The following is a 27093-nucleotide window of genomic DNA, read 5'->3' on the forward strand; positions in this document are numbered from 1 at the left end:
TAACCTAACTCTGATATTTTGCAGTAAATTGGGACATTTAGGAAGGACATTTTTTTGTATGGTTTAATCCTTATAAAGCCTCAATTCTAACCCTTTTTTTCTTTCTTCTAAAGGAGAAATCATGTAAGGATTTAGTTATAATATTATTCAAATGCTTTAAAAATAGGCAATTCCAGCTTAAAACAACCCACTGCGCCGCTTCCTGTATGATTGCTGAACTTGTGTTGGCCAATAGGTGGCACTGTGGGACCAAAAGTTCATTTCTAAGCACCTGGTCGAGGCAGCACCGGCTCAGAGAGGAGCTGAGCACAAGCACAACCCGGTAAGTGCTGGGTGGTAGGTAAAACGGTGTTAAGGTTCTTAAAGTTGGATTCATCCAAGATCCTTACAGTCAGAATTATATGGTTCATTCCAGCCATCAGGCTTGCAAATAAATGCCTTGGAGATGCCACAATGATCAATTTAGGATCTGAGGTAAGATGTTAAATGGACAGAATAATTGGGAGACTTCACTCTGGCAATTTCTTGCAAGGTTCTTGCAATTATCTTGGACAATTGCATCCTTTGACTCGCCAGGTGCTTTAATTGAAACGAGAGCAGTTACAATATAAGAGAGTGATTATGCACGAGGGAAGAAAAAAAAAAAGCATTCTTCTGCGAGAGTGTAGGTGCTAAAAGCTCGTGACTGCTCGCAGACTCGCGGACAGAACTTGTCAGTGCTGTCAACAAGCTGACTGGTAAATAAAAAGAGAGAGGTAGCTTTGTCAGCTGTAATTATCCAGATGGGCCACGTGTGTCCGTGCATGTGTGTGTGTGTGTGTGTGTGTGTGTGCGCGCGCAAGGAGTGAAAAGCAGCTGGTAAAGACAAGAGATTGTCATTTCCAGAAAACAGACATCTTCCTCTCAGAGAATGGTCAGGAGCTGCTGTCACTCGCATTGTTACCAAAGAAGAAGAAGGCAAGGGGGGAGAGATATGTGAGAAGCGGCCTCGCTTCCTGTAAAATGAATCTTTGATTGTGCTTGTTCATTCTGTGACATCACTGGGGCGGAGGCGCCCGGCTTTCCCACGAGAGCCTCATTACCCACAATCCCAGAGGTTTCACGACTATGTTGTCATCATCTCAGTCGCTACCATCTCTCTCTCTCTCCCTCCGTCTCTCTCTCCATCTTCCTCCTCCTCCACCCTGCATGTCTTTCTGCTTCGATGATCAGGCTGTCGCTCGGGACCATCACACAGATGTTGGTACAAAAAAAAACAACTAAACAAACAACTCAAAAATAGACATGATCCCTGTCAGAAACACACAATTCATGTCCCGGGCTGAGGCTGTTTTTGTGGCTGATGAGAAGAGACGAGAAGGTGGAGGCATGTCTTGCCACAGTCCAACTCTTAATCTCCTCTGATCAACAGGCTTGTGGTGCAGCTGAGCCCACCTCACACGACTTGAAATGAGCTCTTACCCAGCCTCTGAACCCACTACCGTACGAGTGCTTCCTACCTGCATGCTGGCCATGTTGATCAGAGTCCTTTGATCAGATCTACAGCTTTCCAGACACGACTTGATTTACCCACCGTGGAGATGAGAAAGCCTCGTGCGCAGATGGGGAGAAATGCGGCCTCTCTGCCTCGTCTGTTTGTCGGTGCGTTTGTGCCTCTGCAAAGGCGCTGCAAGGAGGAACTTGTCCTCGGGCATTTGTGGCCATGTGCACCCAGATACGCTTGTTGTTAACCAGAGCTGGCCCTGATATTTGCTGCTGCGTTTTATCTTAAGGGTTCCTTTAGCATCAAAACGTGGCGGCTCCTCCTTTGCAGCGAGCTATTAAAACACCCACGCCAATTTGATCATTGGAAACGTGGCAGAAACAAACGACTTTGTGGAATAGCCGCCGGCGGAGAAATCATTCTCGCCCTAATGTTGGCTGCTCGCAGTTCTGACAATGAAAAACAGAGCGGCGAAGGGAAGTGCTTTCACCCCCACACCCTCGACTCTCCCTGTGACATTCGGGGAGATATTTACCTTGTAAAGATCTTGACATTTTGCTGCGCGCTCTAATAACACTCTGAAATATGAATAAGAGTGCAGAGAGTGGATAGGAGCCCTGCAGAGCTTTTGTTAACAGGTATTGATTGATACCGAGGGGGAAGGAAGGAAGGAGCTGAGCCATGGGAGGACCATGGGGAGCCACTTTTTACTGATCATCTGTTAACCTTGTCAAAAGACCTTGCCCGCTGCCTCACGCTGGCCGGGGGCATCCTTGGTGGTCATCACAGCCTCTGTGATTTTCTTATCAAAGCAAAAATCCAGCCTAAAGCGTAATTCTCAGCTCAGGCCGACGATGTCAGAAGCCCGGTCGATGGGCGGATGTCGGTATTGCTGTGAGACGGGGAACTAGGTGACTCAAATCTTTTCAAAGAAATTTGCAGCGCTGCCCTCGTCTGCACGCGTCATCCACTCTAAAGGCCATTTGAGCCAAACAACACACGTTTTATTATTGCAGTAAGAAAAATGATTTCTTATGCTTACAGAAGATATTGACATATACCTCCTGTGTGGTCGTTTTATGTTGCAGTTACCGGACCAAAGCAAATGTCTGCACATCAAAATTTTTATAGGAAATTATCTCAATGGGATTTGTTTCTGAAATGAGTTTAACTGAGATCCAGTGTATTTGTACATTTTATCAAGTGTACAATCATCAAGTGTTGTGCAACCAAACTTGGCACTTTGGTTCATCTTAGGCCTCTGAAGGTTCTTATCTATATCAGCTATTATGATGTCATAAAGTTGTCTGGTAACTGCCCAGCAACGGTCTAAAATTACCTGTTATATAGCTACAATAGTTTATGAAAGCATACTATTATTTTAATTTCACGACAATAACATCCAAAGTTAAATGATATATGCTTAGCAACCACTAAAAGCAAGCTAAAATAACCCAGCAGCCCCTGTTTTGTTGTTGTTGTTGTTGTTTTCAGCTTTTCTTAACGTCCTTGCATATATCGGTTTGCTAACAGCACAAACAGATCAGATAGTGCTGTTGCAGTGGCATGTACAAATCTGTTGTAAGTCATCAGATAGCAGGCAGGCTCAAACAGCTCTGCCTGAATGTGTAACAATCAAGTACATTTTTTTTTACCAAATCCCATTAAATGTAACATTTTATATTGTACTTACAACATTACATGGGCAATTTACATGTAATTCAATTATTTAAAGTCAGCATTTTGTGCAGAATTTTATTTTTTGAGTGCGTCCGCTCACTCGAGCTATAACCTCGTTGCTTTAATTGCTAGTTTCTCATTGGATTCAACATATTTATTGTGTAAATTATTTTACCCATGAGAGGCTGATAAAGTGAAGTACCCTGTAAAGTGAAGCCACTAGCACGTGAGCATGCAGATGCACGAGCATGCATCCCATTCTTGTCACATCTGATTTCATAGCACCAAGATGGCAGCAGTCTTCAACACAGGACTTCACTTACCAGTGGATGAAGTCACAGTGACTGCATTCATCTTTTAGATACAGTCTATCCTCTATGTAGCATGCACACAGGGCCCAGTTTTGCATTTGTGCTAAAGCACTTAACACAAAGTGCAGCTGAGGATGTGCTAATGCAATTTTCATGATTCCCTGAGGTATCTTTTTTTTCTTCTTCTTCTTCTGTCTGTGTTTGTCTGTCACTGTTATCATTTTTAATGTCAGTCTCCATGTGTTTAGTGTTGTTATGATTCATTGCTAGTTAAACCTTTTGGTTACTTCCTGTTTTACTCTGAAGGTTAGTTCTCGTGTGTCTGGTTGCGGTTTATATTACTTCCTGCTTTTGTTGTTTTCCTTCCTTGACTGTCTGGCCTGCTTTCATTAGCTCTACCTGTGCTAGATTTTTCCCGCTTTAAGTGTGTCCCATCTCCAGTCTCTTTAGAGCTTGTGCCACCCAGAACGAGAAAGCTTGGACAAGTTTGCTTAAAAAGTTAACTTATGTAAGTGGCCAGAAGTTTGCCCTTTAACAAAATCCATCCAACAACTTTTAAGATATTTTTGTCTGTAAACCAACAGACTGCCGTTGTCACACCTAGAGCGATGCGGTCATTTTACCTGGTTCTGTGGAACTATTATTTTTGACAGCTTGTCTAACAAAGACATGAGTGATTGTGCAAACTTGCAAAACAGGCTGGAAGATAACTGTTCACACTGTCAAGCCTGCAAGCACAGACCTGAACATGCAAACTTTTTAAAAACAGACTTTTTCCGATAAAAAGTGAAATCCTTCTGAATTTCACGGGGGTAGAGGGGAAACTATATTTTCGAGAACCTGGTGGCATAAAAAACTCAAAGAGGCCGTACTCCTGCTGATGTTTGAAGCTGGAACCACTGCTGTAAGTGCTAATCTTTATGATTGCTGCGATCAAGAAGAACCTCGGGGAATTCAGAACGAGCGCATACATTACTCGGTTTTATTCAAAACCTCCAGGAGTTCACGATGAGTGCATGCATTAATATATTTTATTTTAATGACATGTAATTTGTTGCACACAGTAGCTCTGGATAATTTCTCCTTCCATGATACTAAAAACCAGTTTAAGGTAATTAGAAGAGATTGTTTTTAATGGAAGATAAATGGCTTACTGCAGGCTGCAGCTGAATCAATACTTTACTACAGTTTGAAACAGTGCTGCATCATTTGCTGAAATTACCACCATTGATTGGTTGCTATCAGTCATTTTAATTTAATTCTGAATGACTGTAAGGATGAAAATCTGACGGGGACATTTCTTTGTTTGACAGCTTATTGCTTTTCTACCGAAGGATGTTAAGCATGTGCTATGGAAAACCGAGTAAATTTCCCCCCTGAAGCAATACTGAATAAACCCCAGTAATGAGTGAGCTTCAGCTTTGGTTTATTCACTGTAATGTAATGACCGTGGGGTTTATATTCCTGTTTTCTCTGAGATATTGCCAAGTTTGATTTGCTGCAGCGCGTGTAAAGGTGTCAAAAAGTGCCTTAATTAACAGATGAGCCTGCTCAACTGAACAATTTCTGCACAGCTCATTATCAGTCAAAAGTTCCACAATCCAGGCTAAAATCTGTGAGAGTGGGATGATCGGGTATAAGGTCAAACACTCAAGTCAAACGCTGTGCTAATGAGCTTGAATCATGCCATTGACCACCCACGCGCTGTTGACTCTCAAGCACTTATTGATTTTTTGGCTCAGACAAGCTGTTCCTCCTCTGCCCACTCAACGACCTTCCATACTCATCTTTTTCTTGATCTTTCTCTTATCTTTTAATGTTTTCACTGACCTTTTCTTTCTCTGTTTCAGCTCGAAACTTTTTCAAACATGACGGCTCTTTGATTTCTTGAATTCTACTCTCGCTGAGGACGTGACTCCCCGGAGTTAGAGAGGATATCAGATAACAAAAAAAAAAGAAAAAGCTGCTGATTCAGTCCTTGGCACCAACGCTGCGTTCAGTCTGGGATCACCTGGAGGGCGGCCGGTCTTACCGCAGTGCTGCAGAAGTAATCAGGCATAGCACTGACTGTTCCACTCTCTGAACTCTGACCTCCAGCGAAATGTGGGGAATTATGTGTCCCTTAGAGCTGTTCAGTGGACAACACTTTGCAGTTCTAAAAAGCCTGCAAAGGGCAGGATAGCTCCCTCTTTGTTGTATATGGTTACATTTTGCAGCTACGTCTCTTTAACTTCATCGCTGGCACTTATATATAGCAGCTGATCACTCAGTTGAGCACTTTCAACTAAAAGTCTTGCGGAGGTGGCAAAAGTAGAAGTAAAGATACTTGTGTTAAAAATTAGAGGTGGGCGGGTTAATGCAAATATAGATAGTGTCGATACCAACTCTGGTATTGGTATCTAATGGATACTAGTGCGACAGGATCGATACTTTGTTTCTATCCTCTAAGTTCAGCATTATCCCACTGCATTGTGTGAAATTGTACCTCATACATGCACAATGAAAAAAGCTTTTTGTGTTGACTGTCTCGTCTACTTTATTTATAGCTTATAGCACATTAGAACAACAGACATTAACCCAACGTGCTTTAGAGACCGGCACAATTACTTTCCAAGAATTGTGAAACCCAGTTTAAAAAATACACGAGAAGCTTAAAGGTGTGTTTTGTTGTGGTAACTAATTACTGTGGAAATCATAACACACTGCTCTCTCCTAAGCTGCCTTCATAAGTTAAAAAGTATTGGTATCAGTATTGGTACTGGCAATACTTGCATTGACTTGGTATCGGATCAATACCAAAACTTGCAGCATCGCACAGCACGTTTAAAAATACTCCGGTAAAACGGTGAATTACTGATTCAGGTTCTAAACTGAAAAAGTACGAGCTTTGAAATGTATTTTGAGTAAGAAAGTTAAAAGTTGCTCTTTGAAGGACATTTCAAGCGGCTCTTTCGGTGCAAAGCTAAGAGAAGCTCATGCTATATTAATATAATGATAAATTATTAGTACGTCAGAATACACACTTTTTTTGACTTTGCATCCACAAGTAAACAGAAGCATGAGTACAGTTAGGGGTGGAAGTAGGATTCAGCGGGTGGGGGAACCCTATGATCAGCTGTAGTGGCTCAGCTTGAGGATAAGTGTCACAGCTAACAATAATTACAACTGAGAGCTTTGGTAGTTGTGTTTTTTCAGAGAATCAAAGGATAAGTCAGTCAGGTTGAGCAAGCAAAAGCATGCTAGCCTGAAACACAAGGCTGACAGCACACGCTCAAAAACACATGATAATGTGACAACCAAAAAAGTGCAGCTTCAGCCAACTTACATGGGCACTGCAGGGCATCCATTAGCTGCAGGACTCAGATCTCAGCCAGTGACGTGAAAAGCGAGGTCCTCAGAAACCAATCGTAGGGATGGGTGGACCTCAGAGGTCAGGACCTGAAAGCAACATAGTATAAAACAAATAGTTTATTATAAATTTATCTCAGTACGGCAAGCTAACTTGTTTAACCTGCAAAGTGCCGAGTATTTTCATGCAACCTGCGAATAACACAAAGTTAGTATTTCTCACTTTCTTCTGCAGAGCCTTTCACAAAATAAAAAAAAGCATAGCTTAAATGATCATACAGATGATGAATATGATATTCTTACAGCCTTATCCATCTCTGAGTGAAGTTATCACACTTTCTATTCTCTCTGGGAAATGCAGCAGCTGTGCCTTTAGCTAGCAGACATGCTGTGTGGCAAACTGCACGGAAACAGTTTATGTCTGTTTTACTTATGCTCATATTTGTTGAGCTGATAAAAACTTTGTATTTGATATTAGCAGCCACTTAAAGGAAGAAAAGTACTGCAACCACAACTTACGCACATCTACACCCATTCTAGCCCACTTGAACCCCTGAATATAGCTCAGTTAAATATGCTACATTATATGTCTTTATGTGCAGTAAGTATCAATGATGCATACATCAACAGAATTTTCTTTTATGTGTTATTGTTCCTTCCATTTAGGCTCAAATCGATTTGATGTTCAAGGGCGCGCAGTGATGAGAAACAAAAACCTCAAATGCAACAAAGCTAAAGTTTGTTACTTTAGCTTTAATGCTAAGCCTGTTTTGAAAATGTAAAGGGTATAAATTATAGATATTTGTGTAAAAATGTGGGGAAAAGTAAATACTCAAGTAAAGTATAGATACCTGAAAGCTCTACTTAACAATAGTAACAAAGTATTTGTACTTCACTACTTCTAGCTCTGCCACGTGAGCATTCAAATTTCATAAGTAAAATACTGAATTGATTTAAAATGGTTCTTCGATAACTAGTTGAAAATGAATTGATTTAAAGTTGCACTGTTTAACCAAAAGTGTTGCTTTTGTTAAGTGAAATTCTACGTGCTGTCTGAAGCTTTTAAAGAAATGTGAACGTGTGCTAATATTCGCTAACCTGGTTGTAGCAGCTAACCTCTGGGGCTAAAAAATAAAGCCATTAGGGGCAACAAAAGCAAGTCAATCTCATAAAAAATGCATACAGCAGAAGTGAGGATGTTTACAGCCTGGAACCAAAAACAGGGTGTGTGTATAGCTCTGTTCCTCCTTTGTGACAGCTATATGGGTGTGAATTCTTATATAGCTCATCCATTTATATTCGGGTTTAATTCAGGACATGCCTGCTTTGAGTGACAGGTAGGTGCGTCTCATATTCAGGCACTCCAAAGAGCCAGCTGTTCAGTTCGTCTGGTTAGTTGGAAAATATTTCAAACCTGTTCCCACAAGTAGCATTGCAACTGTTTAAGATACACCTTGATAACCAAGTTAGCTAATGCTAATCTTAGCAGCGAACCCCCCACATCCACCTGTTCCTTTACAAGCAAATAATTTTATTATGATTTTATACTTTTAGATGGCTTTTGTTGTACCAAAATTAACACAGTAAAATTCAACTTTTTGTTAAAACACTCACACTGATTTTAGTGATTCTGAATGTGACGTGGTTGTTGGTGTTAGACAGGCTGCTTGGATCCCCACACGACCATGTCAAGGGTTTATGGTTTGAAAAAGATTATCTAGTGATCTGACAGGAGGCAGCAATAACTCGAATAACCGCTCTTTCCAATCACGTTATGCAGAAGAGCATCTCTGAACCCATAAAGCCTTGAAGTAGGTAGTAGTAGAAGAGCACATCTGATGCAGGATAATCAGGCGACTACTCACATGAGTTTGCCAAAAATGGACCATTGCCTGGTCCGACGAGTCTCACTTTCTGATGTTACGTTGAGATGAGAGGGTCAAATTGGCTGTAAACAACATGAAAGCATAGATCCATCCTTCCTTGGATCCACAATTCAGGCTGCTACTAGCATTAGCATAACGGTGTGGAGGTTATTGTCTTGGTGCAATTCGGCCGCTTAGTATTCAGATGTCCTCCACAGTCACCAGTCCAATAGAGCAGCTTTGGGATGTGCTGGAACAGGACATTCACATCGTGGATGTGCTGTGTGACGCTGTCATGTCAATATGAACCAAAATCTGTGAGGGATGTTTCCAGCACCTTGTTGAAACTATGTGATGAAGAATTAAGGCGGTGTTGAAGATAAAAGGAGCTCCAGCACAGAACTAGAAAGGTACCAAATGTATATCAAAATAGTATCTGTCAACCATGTGGTGTGTGTGTGTTTTTATATGTGTGTGTGTAGGACGAGTGTAGCTATGACAGCCCAATTTACAGCCCACTGGTGTGTTTAATGGAGCTGATGAAGCAATGATCGCTCATCCAATCCTTTCTCTCCTTATACCCTCTTCGCCTGGGCCTGATATTACCCACACTCTCTCAACACACACACATACACACAACATCTATGTGATGCAAGATGGTGGTCACACACATACCCCAAAGTTTACCTCCACACACACACGCACAAATCCTGCTTTATAGGGGATAATCCAATGACAGCCAATTTGCTGGAGGGATATACTTTTTTATTTCATTCTTTATTTATCCATTGCTTCTGCTTTTACAAGGCAATTTGTTAGGTGGCCAGCTGGAGGAGGCAAGTATTAACCTAGACTTCCATTACCATGCCCCCTCCCTCCCTCACTCCCTCCCCAACAGCCACTTCCTCTCTTACTCTCCCCAGCCCCTGCATCCCCTTCCCCGCTCATCCTTTTAAGATTAAGCCGCCCCCTTAAAAAAAAAAAGGAAAGGGTGGGGGTCTAGTGTAATCATGAAAGTGTCACATTTCAGCTGACAGAAGAGGAAACGGTGGCTTCAGGGTCAACTCTGAAATTCTCCACTCTTCACTCTCACTTCTATTCTTTTTTTTCTCCTCAGTCGCTTCCACCCACCTGTGCTCTTTCCATCTCTTTATTGCCCTCCCTCTTGCTCGTTCTCTTCTGTTTTCCTTATTTATTTATTTCTCTCTGCAGCCATCGTCTTTGCTCTCTCTACCCCTTTCTCTCTCTTTTTGATTTTGTCCTCACTTTTTCTCTCCCCGTCTTCCTCTCCAGTCTTGTTATGCCTCCGTCTCCCCTCTCTCCCTTTCTCCTCTCTCTGACAGTGGTTCAATAAGCAGTGCCTCCAGAGTGGTCTTGCTCAGTCAGTGGCCAATTACCCAGTCACACTGCCTGTCCTCTGGGACGGACAGGATTAGCAGGATCTGTCGTCCAACCAGACACACATGCTCACTCTCTCGCGCGCACACTCAGCCTTGGACACCTGTCACTTAGACATGGACAGACAACCTGTGGGTTCTTTTTTGTCTGTGGAAAAAATAAATAAATCTCAGGCTCCACCATCTTTTTCTCCAACGGGCAATTTGACAGGCCAGTGAAGAGAGGCGCGGGGATGCTGTGGAGAGGAGGAAATATATGCCGTATCAAATGCATAAAAGCACAAGTACAAGCTCCAGTGGTGCAGGTAGTCAGTGTGTGGTTTGGTAGCCAGTCAAGCTGCACTGAGGGATGAGACCTCACCTGGAGCAGATTTTTGCTTAAGGGCAGCTAGCTCAGGGCAACTCGGATTTGCAACCTGATGACCACAGCGGTGCAGCTAGTGAAAGCAGCAAGAGGAACCTAATGTCACTCACCACTTCTCCCTACGGTCCGACTTCTTCTTTGTTGTAAGCATTTCACTTCTGCAGCGCACTGCTCTCAGTGCTGAGGTGTCAGATATAGACTCTTGCAGTATTTTTTGATAAGTTGCTACAATGTGACACAAAATCCATTTTTACATCATTCAGGCTAAGTTGATGATTCAACTCAGCCTGTCTCTACTAAAGACAACACCAGGTTGTGAAAATGCACATCATCTGGTGCACCCTGCACATAACTGCACTAATAAACATAACTGACCAACAGACCCAACAAACGTATTTAAAAAACACTCTTAAAAGTATGAGAGATCAATGAGTTGGTGACAGAATTTGCCCGTGCCTTCCAAAATCACATTAGCATCATTAGATCTAGGAAAATATCATCGGGGGTTAACATAAGTCATTCAGTGTCATAGTTACTATAATGAAGTGATTATTGTCTAGCATGGAGAACTTGGAAAGTGATCTTGTTAATTTCTTTAACAGTTAATGTTTTTTTTAATGCTGTAAACACTTTGAACCAATGGTACATGGGAGGATGGATCCATGCTTATATTTGTTTACACCAAATTCTGACCCTGCAACTCTGAATGTTCCGGTTCAAATTGAGACTCATCAGACCTGGCAACATTTTTACAATCTTCTGTCTGTGTGAAATGTACCATCTGTTTCCATTTTTTTAACTGGTAGGAGGGACTCCTGGTGTGGTCTTCTGCTGGTGTTGCACATTCAGAGACGCTCTTCTGCATACATTGATTGTAACAAATGGTTTCCAAGTTAGCTAGTGCTAATCTTAGCAGCGAACCCCCCACAAATGGTTTTTGATCCCAACAGATCTGCAGTTTCTGAGGCTACTCAGACCAGTCCACCAGGCAGCAGCAACAATAACACGTTCAAAGTCACTTAAATGATCTTTTTTCTCTATTGTGATGCAGAGTTTGAACGTGTTAACAAGCAGTCGAACAGCTGTATCTAATAATGTCCAGACTGTTCTCACCCCCGAGGCGTAATATACCGAAGATTTGTCACGTCCCGAGGCGTTCCGTGGGAACACGAAAGGTGACCTTCTGTGTTCCTATGCTACGTGCCGGGTTGTGGATGAAATCCAGTAGAATGACTGTCCCGCAGTAATAGACGTTCCAGCCATGTATTCCAGCCCTAACCCTAACCTTATCCCTAACCTTAACCATCACTTTAATGATGTTAGTGTTTTCCAAAGCGATTTAAGTAAAATAAACATACATGTGTAGATTCATTCCAAACGGTTCTCATGTTTCCTCATTTTTCTGATCTCGTAATATAGGGATGTGGTGGGTGGCCAGAAGCGTAATATACTGACGATTTGTCAACTAGCGTAAAATGTTATGCTTTGGGAGTGAGAACGTGTTGTAATGTCAGAATATATATTGAATTGTCCTTTGGTGGATCTGACTTTAGGCACGCTTGAGTATCAAGGGTGGTCATATTTATATACAGTTAAAGAATGATAAGTATCAGCTCCTCTTGTTCTGTAGAAAGTGCTGTATCTCTGTTTTATTGGAAGGTTGCTTCTTTGAGTAATAGTCCATGTTCCTGTGAGTGAGACAGTACCTGAACAGTTTAGCAGCAGCCCATTCTTCATCGCAGATACGATCACCGTCCTGTCTTCGGTTTGAAGCAGCGCTTTAGCCCGGTCTCACACATTATTCATGGGCTTAAACCTTTCCCAAAAATAACTTATGTGATCATTGTAATGTTTTTGTTTCCAGCAGAGAAAATCTGCCAGCCTGGCTGTGGCTTAACCTCTTCAGCCCACACAGTTTCACCAGTGGGTGTCTTGATGAAACATATGGTGCACAGCCAAGCTTTGTTTAAACTTGCTGACCTTCATTTTGAATTCTGGTCAAGATTCTGAAGTTTCCAAAGATACCAAACACATCAGGCTGAATTACTTTGAAATGTGGGTTCAGTGATCCCCAAGGCAAGTCTTGTTTTCTCTTTTGGCGGGCATGTGTGCAGTGGTCTCCAGGGTTTTGATGTTTCACTAACTTTCTTGTGATATTCAGCACATACACAATCTGTTTTTTCAAACTTTGAAAGGAGTATTTTTAATCCAAAATCAAAAACCTGTTAAGCATATCCAGACTCTGGCAAGCCTGTTTGCCGCTGGAAGCACAGCTCAGCATGGTGACTTCTTGGTTCCCGGAGGTCACGGTCAGAGTCAGATTTGTCCTTTTTGGTCCTGGCAGCCTCAGACCTGTGGGAGAACTGCTTTGGTTCCACTGGTTCTTCGACTGTCAGCACTTTCTGCTGTTACTGAGGGAGATAAATGATGACAGAGGCATGATTTGGCTTACAGCAAGCAGAGGGGCACGATATGGGAAGAAATAAGCACTGCCTAAAATAAAATGTCTGTGTTTTAGCCAAGCTGCAGCGTCTTGGGCTGAAGAATTAAGCTACCATGAAAGTGCCATAATCTGCAGTTCCTCAACTGGCCACTTGAGGCTCTTTCAAAAGAGGGTGAGTCCCTATAAACTCCCATGTTAAAATGCACAACTTTGGAGACAAAAACCTAAGGTCCCTTTTGGTGATTTATTCTTTTAATATCACGGATTTAAATAGTGTCAAGGACTGAAGTTACACATTCTTAGCACTGTGGCTGCTTTGAATGTGCAGACCGCTTGACTCTGTTTGAAGTGTTCGTTCCTTTTTGAGCAATTTTAATGCAATCATCTTACAAATAATATGATTTTCTGTGCAGTTTATTATACCAACAGTCCGTCCAAGAAGTTTCAGTGTGTGAAATGTTACTATTTTATTTGTATGTTACCTATAATAATTAGCAGGATTTTGTATCTAGTTTAGCTAATTTCTCCTGCTAGCATTAGCTGATAACCTAGCACTGTACCCTACCAATATCGTCACCTCTGCCAGAAAATGTTCAGGGAGCATTTTGAAGACTGTTCCTGGTGTTTGCCAGCAATCCCCAGTGGTTTAAGGTTGTCAGCAAAGAACAACTAACACCCATGGACTACCAGCTAAGCTTGGGATAGGTGCTAAGCTAAAGGGTTTATATATTGTTTACCTTCTGGAAAAAATGTTAAATATTTCAAGTGTTTTCTCTGTTAATTAGCTAATGATAATTGTATGCTTAGATAAAATATTTGGTCCTGAACTAACATTTTTAGTATAATGTAGAAACACCAACACGGGACATCAGATCATGGGTAACATGGGCGTGGCCTCAGCAAAAAAACAAAACAAGCCCCCCCAAATTATTAATGGCAGCTCCATCTTTCATACACAGTCCATGGTTTTTGTCATATTGGTGCTTAAATGTTCAGCAGATAAAAATAGTAAATAAAATAGTACCAAATTAACAAGGTACATTAGCACAAAATATTGTATGATATTCATGAGTTCAGTAATGATGTGTACCTGCTAGACTAATTTGATTTTTATCACCCGCCGCTGTTCATTGTTTCTTTTTTTTTTTTTCGATTAGCAAATGTCGCTAAGCTAAATTAAAGCTGTAAACATTCGTTTTTCCTCAATCAGGGAAACAAAACAATCAAAATTTGAAAAAAAAAAACTGGCGTGCCCTCCTAGAAAGAAGAGGCCGACACGTCTGAGCCACTTTCCCACAAACCTTCGAGGATTCCCCACCCACCCCACCCGATCTCAGACGGTTCACTGACACGGTGGGAAATGAGGCTGGATTCTTCCTCTGTTTTGAAAATCCCTCAATGGGTCTTTTTGAAGTTGTCCGCGTCCAAGGCCGGCTTATCAAGCCACTTCAAAGACACTGCAGACTGCACATTACATCAGGGCTGTGGTGGCCATTGACGCGTTCGCTCACGCGAGTGGAAACAGAGAAGAATGTCCTCTAATCTCAGTCCTGCAGAGAGGGGCTTTTAAGTTAGGCCTGGAGTTTTCCTCCTCTGTTTAGAGGTAAAAATAATACTTTTCAGCAGGTAAGTGGCACCCTGCCTTTTGTCGCCTCAAGGATCCTATCAAGTCCCTGAAGTTCACTTAAGCGCGGCGATGCTTTATATATAATTTTATCACTGCAAGGTTGCATCGAATTAACTTCCATCTTGAGCTTGTTTTCTTTAGAAATCAGGAACCTGATGTATTTTTTCTGCAAAAGCATTACCATATTCAAGGTGTAAGAGTGCGTAAATCTGTGTCGCTTTAGTTTGAATTTCATTTCCAGTGTAGCTTTTAAACCAAATGGATGTAAAGTGAAATTGCATCCATCTTAGGTCTACACAATGGCTGAGAGATGTTGGACAGGCAGCAAGATGGGATCAATATTAGCTATTTCTGCTATTAAGGGATTTAAACTATACTTTTAGCGAAGTCCTTACTTTTAAATTACTCTTTCAGTCTGTGAAAAAGGCACAACAGACATATCTGACAACCTCTCATCTATAATGAGTTTATTGCTCACGGAGAGGGACGGGGGGGAAGCAGTGCTCCTTACAGCAGCGAATGGAAACCAAACAGCTTCAAAATTACTATCATTCCCTACCTCTCTTCCAGAAAAGCTCTTTTTGATATTGACTGAATCAAAGAGGCGTCTCTGAGTAATTAAGTAAATTATGGCTCAGCAGAATTGTAGACTTGGTTGAGAAACTACGCTCTATGGATTCCGCTCTAATTACAAAGGAGAGCCGGGCAGAAATAGCTTTTCCTTTCATCCCCAACCTTGGAGTAGTCTAGATGAAGCAGCTGTAAGCCTGGACTTAACCCAGCGATCGACCTGGAAGACGAGAGAAAGGGCCAAAAGTTTATTTCCTGACTGCGCTGCTCCATCCATATTTATAGTCTTCCTTGGGAAAGTGTAGTTGGGATTTACAGAGATGAAAAAAGCAGATACAAGACAGAATATGATTGAATTAACGGGGATACATGGGCTTGAGATTAGAGAAAAATTGATAGTCGCAAGGCAAGACGCGGCCTTGGCTTTACACGAGGCGGGGCTGCACTCGGGACTTCAGGAATACTTGAAACCGGCTTTAAGCTTCGTCCAAACTGCTTGTTAAATAGTCGGATAGCTTTGGAAACCCCACGTATCAGTTTCTTTTAGATCTTAAATCGGGGGTTTGAGTGGATGACTTCCTCATTCTTTTTAAATTATTTGGATTTCTCACAATTTATTAATTTATTTTTCTATTCCCATTTCATTTTCTACCAGGAATGAAACACAGTTGCAGCTTTAAATATGAGAGCCTTTACTATATTGCCAAAAGTATTCACTCACTCATCCAAATCAATGAATTCAGGTGTCCCAATCACTTTCATGGCCAAAGGTGTATAAAATCAAACACCTAGGTATGCAGACTGCTTCTACAAACATTTGTGAAAGAATGGGTCGCTCTTGGGAGCTCAGTGAATTCCAGCATAGTACCTTGATAGGATGCTACCTGCGCATCATGTTAAGTTGTTAAATTTCCTTTATATTAAATATTCCACAGTCATTTATTAGTTGTATAATTACAAAGTGGAAGAAGATCAGGAGTAACAGCACAACAGCCGCAAGTTGGAAAGCAGATGTGTACAGATGTGGTCAACTTTCTCCAGATCACTACAGACCTCCAAACTTTATGTAGCTTTCAGATTATCTAATGCACAGTGTGTAGAGAGCTTCATGAAAGGACTGAGCATCTGCATGCAAGCCTTGCATCACCAGGGGCAATGCAAAGGGTTAAATGCAGCGGTTTAAAGCCTGTCACCACTGGACTCTAGAGCAGTGGAGACGATTATAGTGTGGGTTGTTTTTCAGGCATTGAGCTCAGCTCCTTAGTCCCAGAGAAAGGAACTCTAATGATTTCTGCATACCAAAATATTTTGTAGCAATTTCATACTTCCAACTTTTGTGGCAACAGTTTGGGGATGGCCCCTTCGTGTTCCAACGTGACACAAAACAAGGTACACAAAGACATGGATGAGCAATTTTGGTGTGAAGGAACTTGACCTCAACCCTGTTTTAGCATCTCAAAGTGCACGCACACAGTCTGATGGATGCATCAGGGGAAACTCAGGGTTCAATAACTTGAGGATCTGGGGATCGATCCACCGATCTTTGAGTTAGTAGCAGGACTATGTTCTACCCCCTGAGCCACAGCTGCCCTGCTTCTGCATGTGCATCTGCTCCTGCATTGACAGGATATGTATATATTTTCATATTCTGCAAAATCCTTCTAAACATAACAAAGAATGTAAGGAGCCTCAACTTTGCCTGCACATGACATGATCCCAGAGATTTCCATATTTCTATGACTGTTTCTTATCTGTCTATGATATAGCTGACTTTTACAGAAATACACCTGTAAATTGAAATTTCTTGTGTGTATTGTGTGCAGGCCTCTTTTTGGGTTAAATAATAATTTGCCTAAAATGCTGTATGTAAATCACCTCGCCCCCAAAAGCATGGCGCCAATCAAATAGTGCTGTCTCCATAGCAACGGTTCTCTCAAATCAAATGGTGGAGCAGCTAGCTATGTAGCTGCTGCTGGGTGGTGTCTGTCAAACCACACAGTCATTACCTGTACCCCCATCCCTTTGTATCACAGGCAATCACAGTCTATTCACAGTCTGCAGAAAGCAGGGTGCCTTTTCTCTCCCAGAAAGTGATCGAGGCTCGATTTTGAAAGAAACCCAGCGTGGCGCTTTCCCTGTGACAAGTTCAGACCACTTTCTCCTCTTTCCACCTCCTCCTTGTCATTGATCAGGGCTCCTTTCAACCACACCGAGCGCCTCCTCCCTGCAGAATCAGGTCCAGGCTGGTCAAGTGAATAACAACCTCCAGACGCGCAATCATGCGCCGCGGAGAGTCTGCTCTGTGATGACAGAAGAGACACCCTCATCACCAAAATCTTCACTTACGGAGGAAGATTCAAATTGGGGGCATTTAGGTTAAAAGAGCTTCATCACTCCGTACTGTGCTAGCTGAAGGGATACAAAAGTAATTTCGGCACTCCCTGATCCTCCGTCCTCTTCTGAGGAACGAGCCTGTGCTAAAGTTCCAATAACCTGTGTAACAGGGTGATTGAACTCGAGTTTTCGGCCAAGACATTTTTCTCACTGCGTCATTTTTCCCTTGTTGAACTGCTCGTCTCCCCGGCTCCTTCTATACACCCATTTCTCAGTTGCCAGCCCGACTCTCAGCCGGCATAATAGGAACATCTTGTTGATACTTAAACCCAGGGTTTTCTCCGACCCAATTCTGCATGCAAATCAAAGTTGGATCAATCTGGGATTGTCTGATGAACTAATTATGCAGTAATTGTTCTGGTCTAGACCAGTGATCCATTGTATGAGAGGGACTCTTTGTGTCTTTCCCGTGCTGATTGAGAATGATAATTAGGTTTTTTGATTGGCAGGGGGGCAATTTTGATCTCCCTCTTTTTTTCCCCTTTGGCCCGCCACACACACCCACACAAACACGCACACACACACTCTCTTTCTCTCCTCCCTTCTAACCCACCCTCTATTCATCCTCTATTGAATCCCAGAGACAAATCCATCTTGCAAGCTAAACTGTAAGATAGGGAGCCTTTAAACAGGTTGCTGAGGGTTAAGTGGTGAGGCCGGACTGTCATGCATTTGCAATTAGTGCATTTGCATAACTTAATTGAGAGTGTTTGCTGGATGTTTTGTCATTAGTTCTCCCATCACACGCAGGAGAGCTGGGATGACGGCTACTTCGCAAACCTATATGCCCACAAGAAAGAACTCCACGTGCACAAACACGAGACAGCGGCTCCATGTTTCCTTTTCTCTCTCTCTCTCTGTCGCTCTCCTCCTCTGACCTAACCTCATTGTGTTCTTCTCTATATGAGCCTAGTCATAATCACCCTCGTGCAGAATTCCCACAAATTGACCAGGATCATATAGCGGCAACAAAACCCAGTCACGTCCCTTTGAAGTCAAGTCAGTCAAAACAAACATCTGACCTGCTGGAAAGGTAATGAAACCCCATAATGAGGCGGTGTTATTACAGTAAAGCCTCTCTCAACTTTCTGCCTTTCTGGCCTTTGACCTCAGGGGCCACAGCCAATTAGATGACCCTTCCAGCCTGTAATAGGATCCGGCTTGTTTGCATGCAGTGACTGAAGCTTGATAGGAAACAAAGGAGAGTTTGGAAAATCAGAAAAATAGACATTTTCTTTGCCTCTCGCAATATGAAGGCTTCTCTAATTACAAATCAACCGAACTGAATTCAATTTCAGGGACTTCAAGTAATTCAGCTATTCTTAAGCAAAAATACATTAAAAAAGGTGCAGCGTAAACCCACAAAAGTAAATGCAACCCAAAAAGGCAAATAATTAATTAACCAAATGACAAAATAAATAAATAAATCAAAATTCAGCTAATTTTGATTGAAGGTTATTTTAAGTGTTCGTTACCTCGTAGCCTCTTAAAAAATCTAAAAGGACAAATACTGAGGTTTTTGATTACTTCTTTAAAAATTCCATTTATTAAGTGCAATCACACAGTCCAGTCATTCATGTTTCCATTTCACAGGCACAGTGTAGGTGCAGGGAATGTCCATATATTGCTCCATGGCTATAAGACATGAGAGAAAGCTTTAAAAAGTAGGAAATGATAGCATTGATCATCAGGAGCCCTAACAACACTATAAAGTAACAACATGTATTACATACACTTGAATTAGAGAGGCCAGGAGTAGCTAGTAGGTAATATTACTTCCAATATCTTGAAATGGCTATATCAATAAAGTGCTGTGGAAAAAAACACAGTACACATCAGCACTTTGAAACAGTTCATTAAAAGCAATTTTAAAAAGATTAGTTTTTAGTTGCTTTTTAAAAAGCTCAAGAAAATATCCCAAAACTATATTTGAGTTTCTACAGCTTCTTAAAACTTTTTAACCATCCGTTTAATTAACTTGAGCGTTTGTGGTGACATTATATTGGGTAAAGGACCTGGGTTTCATTTTTGATTGGATCTTTGATGCCACTCCCCTCCTATTTCTCATATTTTCTGCCCAAACCATCTATCTCAATAAAGGCATAAAGAAAATGCCCAAAAATGGTCCTCTAAACCAGCTTTATTCAAACCATGTGTTGTATTGTACATGTAGCAATTTGCAGTTTGAATACAGTGCAGGAATTATTGCTCTGAGGGTAAATTATTTATAGTAATGCATGTACATAAATTAGCTTTGCATAGATCATTTATGCATATAGATTTATGGAAATGTGCTTATCCAAAGGCTATGCAACTTAACTAGACCACATACTGCACACAATCCAACTGCATTTTTTCCTGTCTTTCAGTGGATGCATGTTTTACATTATGTATAGTTACATTTAGTAGCGGTCGTGAGGAACAAGCCATGGTACTCTTTGGGCCAAGCTTTGGTTCACATCAGTGAACAGCAGACCCAGCAAAGCTGTACTTTTGCAACGTTTAATCAGTGGTGGATTTATAAAAACTCCAGGAAATATAGCAGAAACTGATTTTATGACATCTAAAAAACTTTGCATTTAATATCACAAACACATAAACTTGATGCAGGTGAACGTGGAAATAACCGATGTGTGCAGGTGCTTGCTGTGAGGGTTAGGGTCAAATCACCAGGCCGATCAAGCACAGGAGAAAAACCATCGCGCATGAGCCGCTCGGTGTAAGGATGACATCACCGGAACCTGTCTAAACTGCAGACGGAAAAAAAACTGCGCCCTTTCAGAGCCATTAAACTATTTAAATATGTGGCCCCATCGTGCCCCCCCCTTTAAGCACTTAAGTCACCAGCCCCCACCCCCAGCCACATCACCCAACCTCCAACCTCACCTTTCCCTAGCACTGCTTTTGCCTTGTTTGCTTTTGTTGCCAACGTGTGCCCCCATAATTGCCCAAATCAATGCTCAGCAGTCTCTCTCGCTGTGATTAGGCGGAAAATGAGGTTATGTGGCAGTTGCCATGGTTTCGAGGCAGCAAATTTCTAAAAAAGATCTCCCGCAAATCCAGAGACTGGCACGGTATAATGAACTTATATTAAAGCTACTTTTGTCTCAGTGTAGATTTTAATTACCCGGCGACTGTCTCTGACAGAAGGAACGAGGAAGGAAATGAGAAGAAAACGGCGAGAGAACAAGAGAGCGGGTGAAAGAACGGGTGAAAAACAGGGTTTATGTGCCAAAGCACTAATTCGATCCATTAAGGGATGTGTGTTTGCAGGAGAGAGTGAGCGAGCGAGAGAGAGAGAGAGAGTGTGTGATGTGCTACCTGCCTGGTGAATATAAAGTCCCATTCTCACCCATCAATGAGCACGGTGCAAAGGGCGAGAGTCGTGTCTTGTTAAACTCCAGGCTTCAGCTGAGAAAATTCTAATTAGCCTAATTAGGTGTGTGCAACAGTCAAAGATGGAATGACTACTCCTGTGTGGCTTCCTTGCAGAGAAAAGTGAGAAAATATGTTTCCTCTTCAGAAATTGTGTGAAAATATGCGCAGATGCGTCGGTGTATTCGACAAATCCACATCCTACCTCTGGCTGTGATCACCTGCAGCCTTGTTTCTTCCTTATACACCTGCTCTATGGAGTTTCTGTGAGTGTGTGTGTGTGTGTTTTATGATGGAATAACTCCTGGCGTCTTGCCAATGGAGATGCTTCAAAAGTTAATGATTAACAAAAAGCCTTGCTTGACTGCTTGCATAACACCTTACAGTGAGTCAGTCACTGGCAACAGCCTCCCCGGAGCGCACTTCTTCAGATGTTTTTTACACTCGGATCACACATGTTTCTGGTGTCAGCCACAAGTGCAACGTATGCTCAACCACATTTTGGGAAGTTAGCTCGGGCTAGGACTTCCTGGTTTGGTTCCACTGAAGGAAAACAAAGCTTGGGCTACAATGACCATTCAAATCATTTCACTTGGGATGTGATTGTGTCCAACTGTACTCCACAAATGTGCGAGTTTATCTCTGGGGAGTATTTATAGAGCAGAAAACTATGAGGAAAAGTTTTCTAAGAAATCCAGCAGTCCTGCTTACAAGTCTGACAGGATAAGCTTGAATGTCGATTAGCATAGCGCAGCTAATACAAGAAACTGAAAACAAGTGGAAGGTTTTTTTATTTATATGATTTTTAACTGGAACTATCCACATAATCTCAGGAATTATGAAGTATAGATGAGCCCTGTTTCCTGACGCTTACTGAACGTAATACTTTTCTCAGTGATTACTGTAAATAAACACAAAGAAACCTGATTTTTTTTTTTTTAAGTTTTAATAGTAAACAATAAAATTTGGTGCGTGGTTAAAAAAAATACAGATAAACATCTTTAAAAGTTGATATTAAAAAACTCCTGAATTTTTAAACAACTTTTTGGACTTTTTTTTACTGACTTTTTTCCCAGTGTTTGTAGTATGCATAAAGTGTTATTCTTTTCATAAATGACAGACTGTGTGAGAGTATTTAATTATAATATGCTTTCCCCCACACACACGGGTGAAACTTTTTTTCTTAAATAAATGTACAATTTTTGGAGGGATTTGCAGGTGTGGGATGAGCTCGACAACAATGCAAACTCTCATTATTATTTTTTATCAGCAATTAATATCAAATAAATTTCTCCTGCAATCTGTTCATTACTACTTGTACTATTATTGTAAACTAACCATATGTCTCTGAGTATGATATCAGCGTGGAACTACTCGTGCAGTGTTTGGATAGCTGGGAGGCGTGTCTCGGGACCATTTAGGCTTCTGTCTCTTTTTAATGTGCGTTTGTATCCTTTTCTTTTGCTGTGTAATATTAATATAGATCAAGAGATAAAGACTTGGACGTTTCTTTATGTTTATACCCTGTGTTTAACATGGTGGGTGACACATGGCCCCAGACGCTCAGCTCAAATGATAGCTCGCCTGAAATCGTGTTGTCTGGGTCACTTGTCCAATATGAAAGAGGTTAAAGAGATCACATCCGGCTCGCTTTGGGAAAATTCCCCTGACGGTGATGAGACGTGAGAGGCTGTGACAGAAAGAACAAATACTTTTTTCTTCAATTTCCCCTCATTTGTACTTCAACGCTGTGAATACCCGAGCTGGAAGTATGGTATGTTATATATTAACTACGCCGCTTCAGGACTGAAGAATATCAAAGCCTCCAACTTCCTCTCAGATTTAAAATTCTGCAAACGTCTCATCCGGCACCTTCAGTCCACACCGTACACTACACACTGTACCTGGCGGGAAGTCGGCCGCCAGCAGTGCTCCACAAAGATCCTCCCAAATTGTAAGCATATAAGCGCCAAAGTACAATATACATCTCTGTGTGTCCACAGATCACGGTGAATGGTGATAGCTTTTTTTTTTGCTTTGAATAGCTGTGATTACTCTAGACAACAATCCTGTAACACTTGTAATTCACAGGCGTGCACCTTTAGCTATTGGGCTGGAGCCTTTCAGCAGCGGCACACAAAAGAAATGCAATTTTGCAGCATGAATATTATACCTGCGGTCTGAAATGAAATCCTCATCCCGAATGAAAGTCATATTTTGTGATTGCGAACACTATCTCTCATGCCCTACTTGTGCAGCTACGGCACACACACACACATACGCGCACAATCAGAGAGCCAGAGCAGGTTTTTATGAGTAATCCTCGCCAATGATTCAGGGCCTGTAATTGTAAGCAGCGCAGCAGGAAGTGAAGCAAGTCTCAACTATTGACCGGCTCCAGTCTCACACTGAGCTAAAACACAGGGGTGGTGGCACTGCCGCTGAGAACATGTCAATTTTGCTCTTTAGAAAAGGGGCACTGCTTGAAGACTGAAAGCAAATCAACATGTGTATCGACCCGAACAACCCAACCCTGTAAATTGCACTCAGAGAAACGAACAAAACAACAAAAACCATCACTTGGCTTTTATTGATGACCAGCACTCTGGCTAAGCAAGCCTTACTTCCAGATGAGGAAAAGATTGAAAAGACTTAAAAAAAGAAAAAGAAAAAAAGAAAAAGGTTTGACAGAACATTCAGAGATGCTCGATATGAGCTTGTAACAGACTTTCAGCTCTTTTAAATTACTGCCTGCTTTTGGCATCTTGCTCAAAACCACTACAGGTGAGGGCGTGCTCAGAAGCTACTACTCTATTTATAGAGGAAGTGACATCACAGAGCAGAGAGCTGACAGCGGTGATGCTGTGCAAACACTCCAGCGTGACATTGCTGTCATACTCGTCTTCCTCTCAGGTCACGCTGCAGCTCCTATCGTCCTCACGTGGGAATAGATCAAATTTTTTTGCAGCTTCTCACCGTCTGCTTGTTTTATTACGACACTGCATTTCTGACAATGGCATCTTGTCATCTGGTTTTTTCACATGTTAGAGTGTGAGAAGGTATTTGAGGCCTCTGTAGCGTGTACACCATTTTCCTCTTCTTCTTTATAAATATAGAGGAAGTGTGCAGAAAACATAGGAACCAGTTGAACAAAGAGGGAAGCTTTTCTACGCCGTCTGTTTATAATAAGTGGGTTATGGTGGGGTTTTTTTTAAAATTTTCATTGCAGTGTCACAGTCATCCACTGTTTTTGGAACATTTTAGGGAAGAAGAACTATATTGTGGTCATGTTCAAGTTCAGCTCAAGTTCAGTTTGACTGGCATACGGAGCTACAAGTGTGTCTATGTCGTCTTCGATTAGGGAAAGCGCAATAAAGCGTACTAATTAAACAATATATGATTGTGCCTTCTTAGTAGATTTCATAGCATAGTCTCTCATTGCCACCTACAAATGCTCCATTGCACGCAGCAGTGGCCTGATATTCACTGACAGTCTGACTATAGGAAAGTCATGGTGTCACCATGAAGTTATGTGTCTTCCTTGAACAAACTGAGAGCCGTATGAGCTGAAACAGGCCACAAAGTCAAGCTTAGCCACAATCCTGGGATAACATCTAAATGCCAGCCCATATCAGCTTTGGATCAGGTTATGCACTGCTAAACATCCAGCTCACACATATTATGTATCACACATCATCTAGGCTGCTTTAAGTCTACCTAGACTTGTAGTCAAGACCGCCTAAACCAAGACCAAGACAATACCAAGACCAGAGGGTATTGAGACCAAGACAAGACCAAGACAGACCGAGTCAAGACCAAGACAAAGTTGAGACGAGACCGAGACCAAGACCAAGACTAAAAAGTCTTTAAACTGCAGCCAGATGCTGCTTTGTTTACAGGTGCCAGGCATATTTATGTGTTTTTGCGATGGACTCGCACAGCCCTCCTCACCGCTGTCTACTGTCTCACTCACTTACTGAGAGGACAGACTCACGCTCCATTGACTGTCGCATCTCTCACCCTCTCTGTTTTTCACATAATGATATTATCCTATATCCTCGCATGTGATTGGCCACATTATGGAGGGATTGGAGCATAGCTGAGCCACTGTGTGAGAGCTGAGCAGCGAAAGGAAATTAAGTGAGGAGCCGGCTCTCGCTCAATGGGAGTCGACTCTTCTGATTCACTACAAAGCACTCTGTAAGCACGGCTCTTAGAGCTGATGCTTTTGCGCATGACACATTATCGAACGTTACGTTGTGTGTCATGGATACTGTTGACTCCAAATCTCCCGACCGCTATGTCGATCTGAGACAGCAAGACCGAGACAGCAAGACCAAGACAAGACCGAGGGATCCGAGACCAAGACCACGTAAAAGTGGTCTCAAGACCGGTCTCGAGACATCCAACTCTAAGTCTACCTACAGTTGCTGTTCACCTGCAAGCCACTTTGGAACCCACTCACATTGCTCCATGTGCTTGTTTTTATGCTGTTTCTAATTTGATCAATGTTATATGTGTTGTCATATCTGTCGACCTTGCTGATGTCGTCCCAATAGAGGTCCAGCTTTCAAAAAATAGATCGAGAATATGAACAAAACAAAAAAGTACAAAAAATTAGTGTTTGGCTGATTATTTCTTTGTTGTAACAATGTGACAATGCTTCTTGGCAATAAACCTTATACCGTTGGAATGCCTTAAATGGTGACATATTTCTAAGGAAAATGCATTTGTGGGTTGAGCAGCAGAGTTATGTATGTCGTTTGTGCCCATTAAAGACTTCAAAATCTTCTCTGCCAATGTCAGACGGTTTAATCTGCTACTGATTCCCGTCTGGTGTTGTTTATTAGATTGGATGTTTAGAATTAACAACCCTCTTTTTATGATAGTGGGCCAGACTGAAATGAGGATTTAAAGACAGCTAAAGCACTTACACCATACAGTTTAATCTCTCTCCGCTCTCAGTTTTTATCATTGCTGTATGGAAACACCCCTGGCCCGGATGAGGATGACTGCAGTTAGCAGTGGAACATGTGTTTTCAAGTTTCTCTGACTGGTGAGTCAGCAGCTGGGGGAACATAACCAGCATCATATACTCTCAGTACCTGTGAAAACAGAGTGTTAAACCAGGCGTGAAATTATGTTCAGCCTCGAAAATCAGAGCCCAGGGATTACGGACATGTGCAGCTATTGTGGGATTTGCTAATTGGAGATTCTCTCTTTCTTCCTCTTTTTTTTTCCAGTCTGCCTTCTATCCTTGGGCTCTCATTCTCTGGACTCCCCCTCCAAATTCACCTTGTTTACCATGGACTGAGATGAAACAAGAAGCAAAAAGAGGCTGTCACCCCTTCATTGTTCCGTTCCGTACATTTCGGATGAATTACACTGGCAGTGGAAATAATTGCTTGTCCCAATTATGAATTCATCTGCTGCCGTGGCTTTCAGACTTGATGTGGAGAAAATTCCCCAGAGCAGAACCAAACAATGCGGGGGGAATAAGGCACAGGAGCGTGTCAGTGGCCATTAATATCCATAAAGGCAATTTCACAGCACACCTAATGACATAAAATGACAGACAATAACAGTTAGGGAAAAAGTGTGTGAGTAGAGGTGAGGTGGTGTATGGGGGCTAGAGTAGGGAAGGAGCTAATATAGTTCTCAGCAAACACACGTAGAGAGTTAATGTCATACTTTTTCTGTCTAAGCTATGTGCCAGAAAATCTGACAGGTAGGAAATAAATGTTAATGGGGTGGGCATAATATTAGGAACACTTCCTAATACAACGAAGGCCAGTACAACACCACTGCCTACAATAATCTTAATAATGATTATAATAAGGAAAAATGATCATTTGGAAATGTAAGTGTAAATGAAAGTAAGTGCAGTAAAACAATACTGACAAAAACAAAGGTACAGATCTGCTGTGATCATTCACGACTGGATCTTTCCACCTGAGTTCTATCAGATTTTCTACTTTCTTCAAGGTATATTTGTTGTTTAGTTGCTGCTTTTAAGATGTCTGGATAAAAAATGTCTCTGTGACTTCACAGAGCCTGTGCTGCCACATTTTCTTTGTGCTTGCATTTCTTTTTTTTAACTTCCTTTTACAGCCCAGCTGAGTTTTTAATCAGGTAATAATATATAAAGAATGATGTAAATTTACATTTACATCAATGTTACAGTTGACTCCACCCTGATGCTTTTGTTTTTGACTCTTTATTCATAATCTTTATGC

At 41.7% G+C, this 27093-nt stretch overlaps 1 long non-coding RNA gene across 1 annotated transcript; it reads left to right on the forward strand.

Moving 5' to 3' along the window:
- Positions 1 to 27018, forward strand: LOC102079181 (uncharacterized). Its single transcript, XR_265943.4, has 3 exons — positions 1 to 322; positions 25823 to 25913; positions 26101 to 27018. It is a non-coding gene; the product is annotated as an uncharacterized LOC102079181 (long non-coding RNA).
- The last annotated feature ends 75 nt before the right edge of the window (positions 27019 to 27093 follow it).

Source organism: Oreochromis niloticus, linkage group LG23 (genome assembly GCF_001858045.2).
Source record: "Oreochromis niloticus isolate F11D_XX linkage group LG23, O_niloticus_UMD_NMBU, whole genome shotgun sequence".
Lineage (NCBI taxonomy): Eukaryota > Metazoa > Chordata > Actinopteri > Cichliformes > Cichlidae > Oreochromis > Oreochromis niloticus.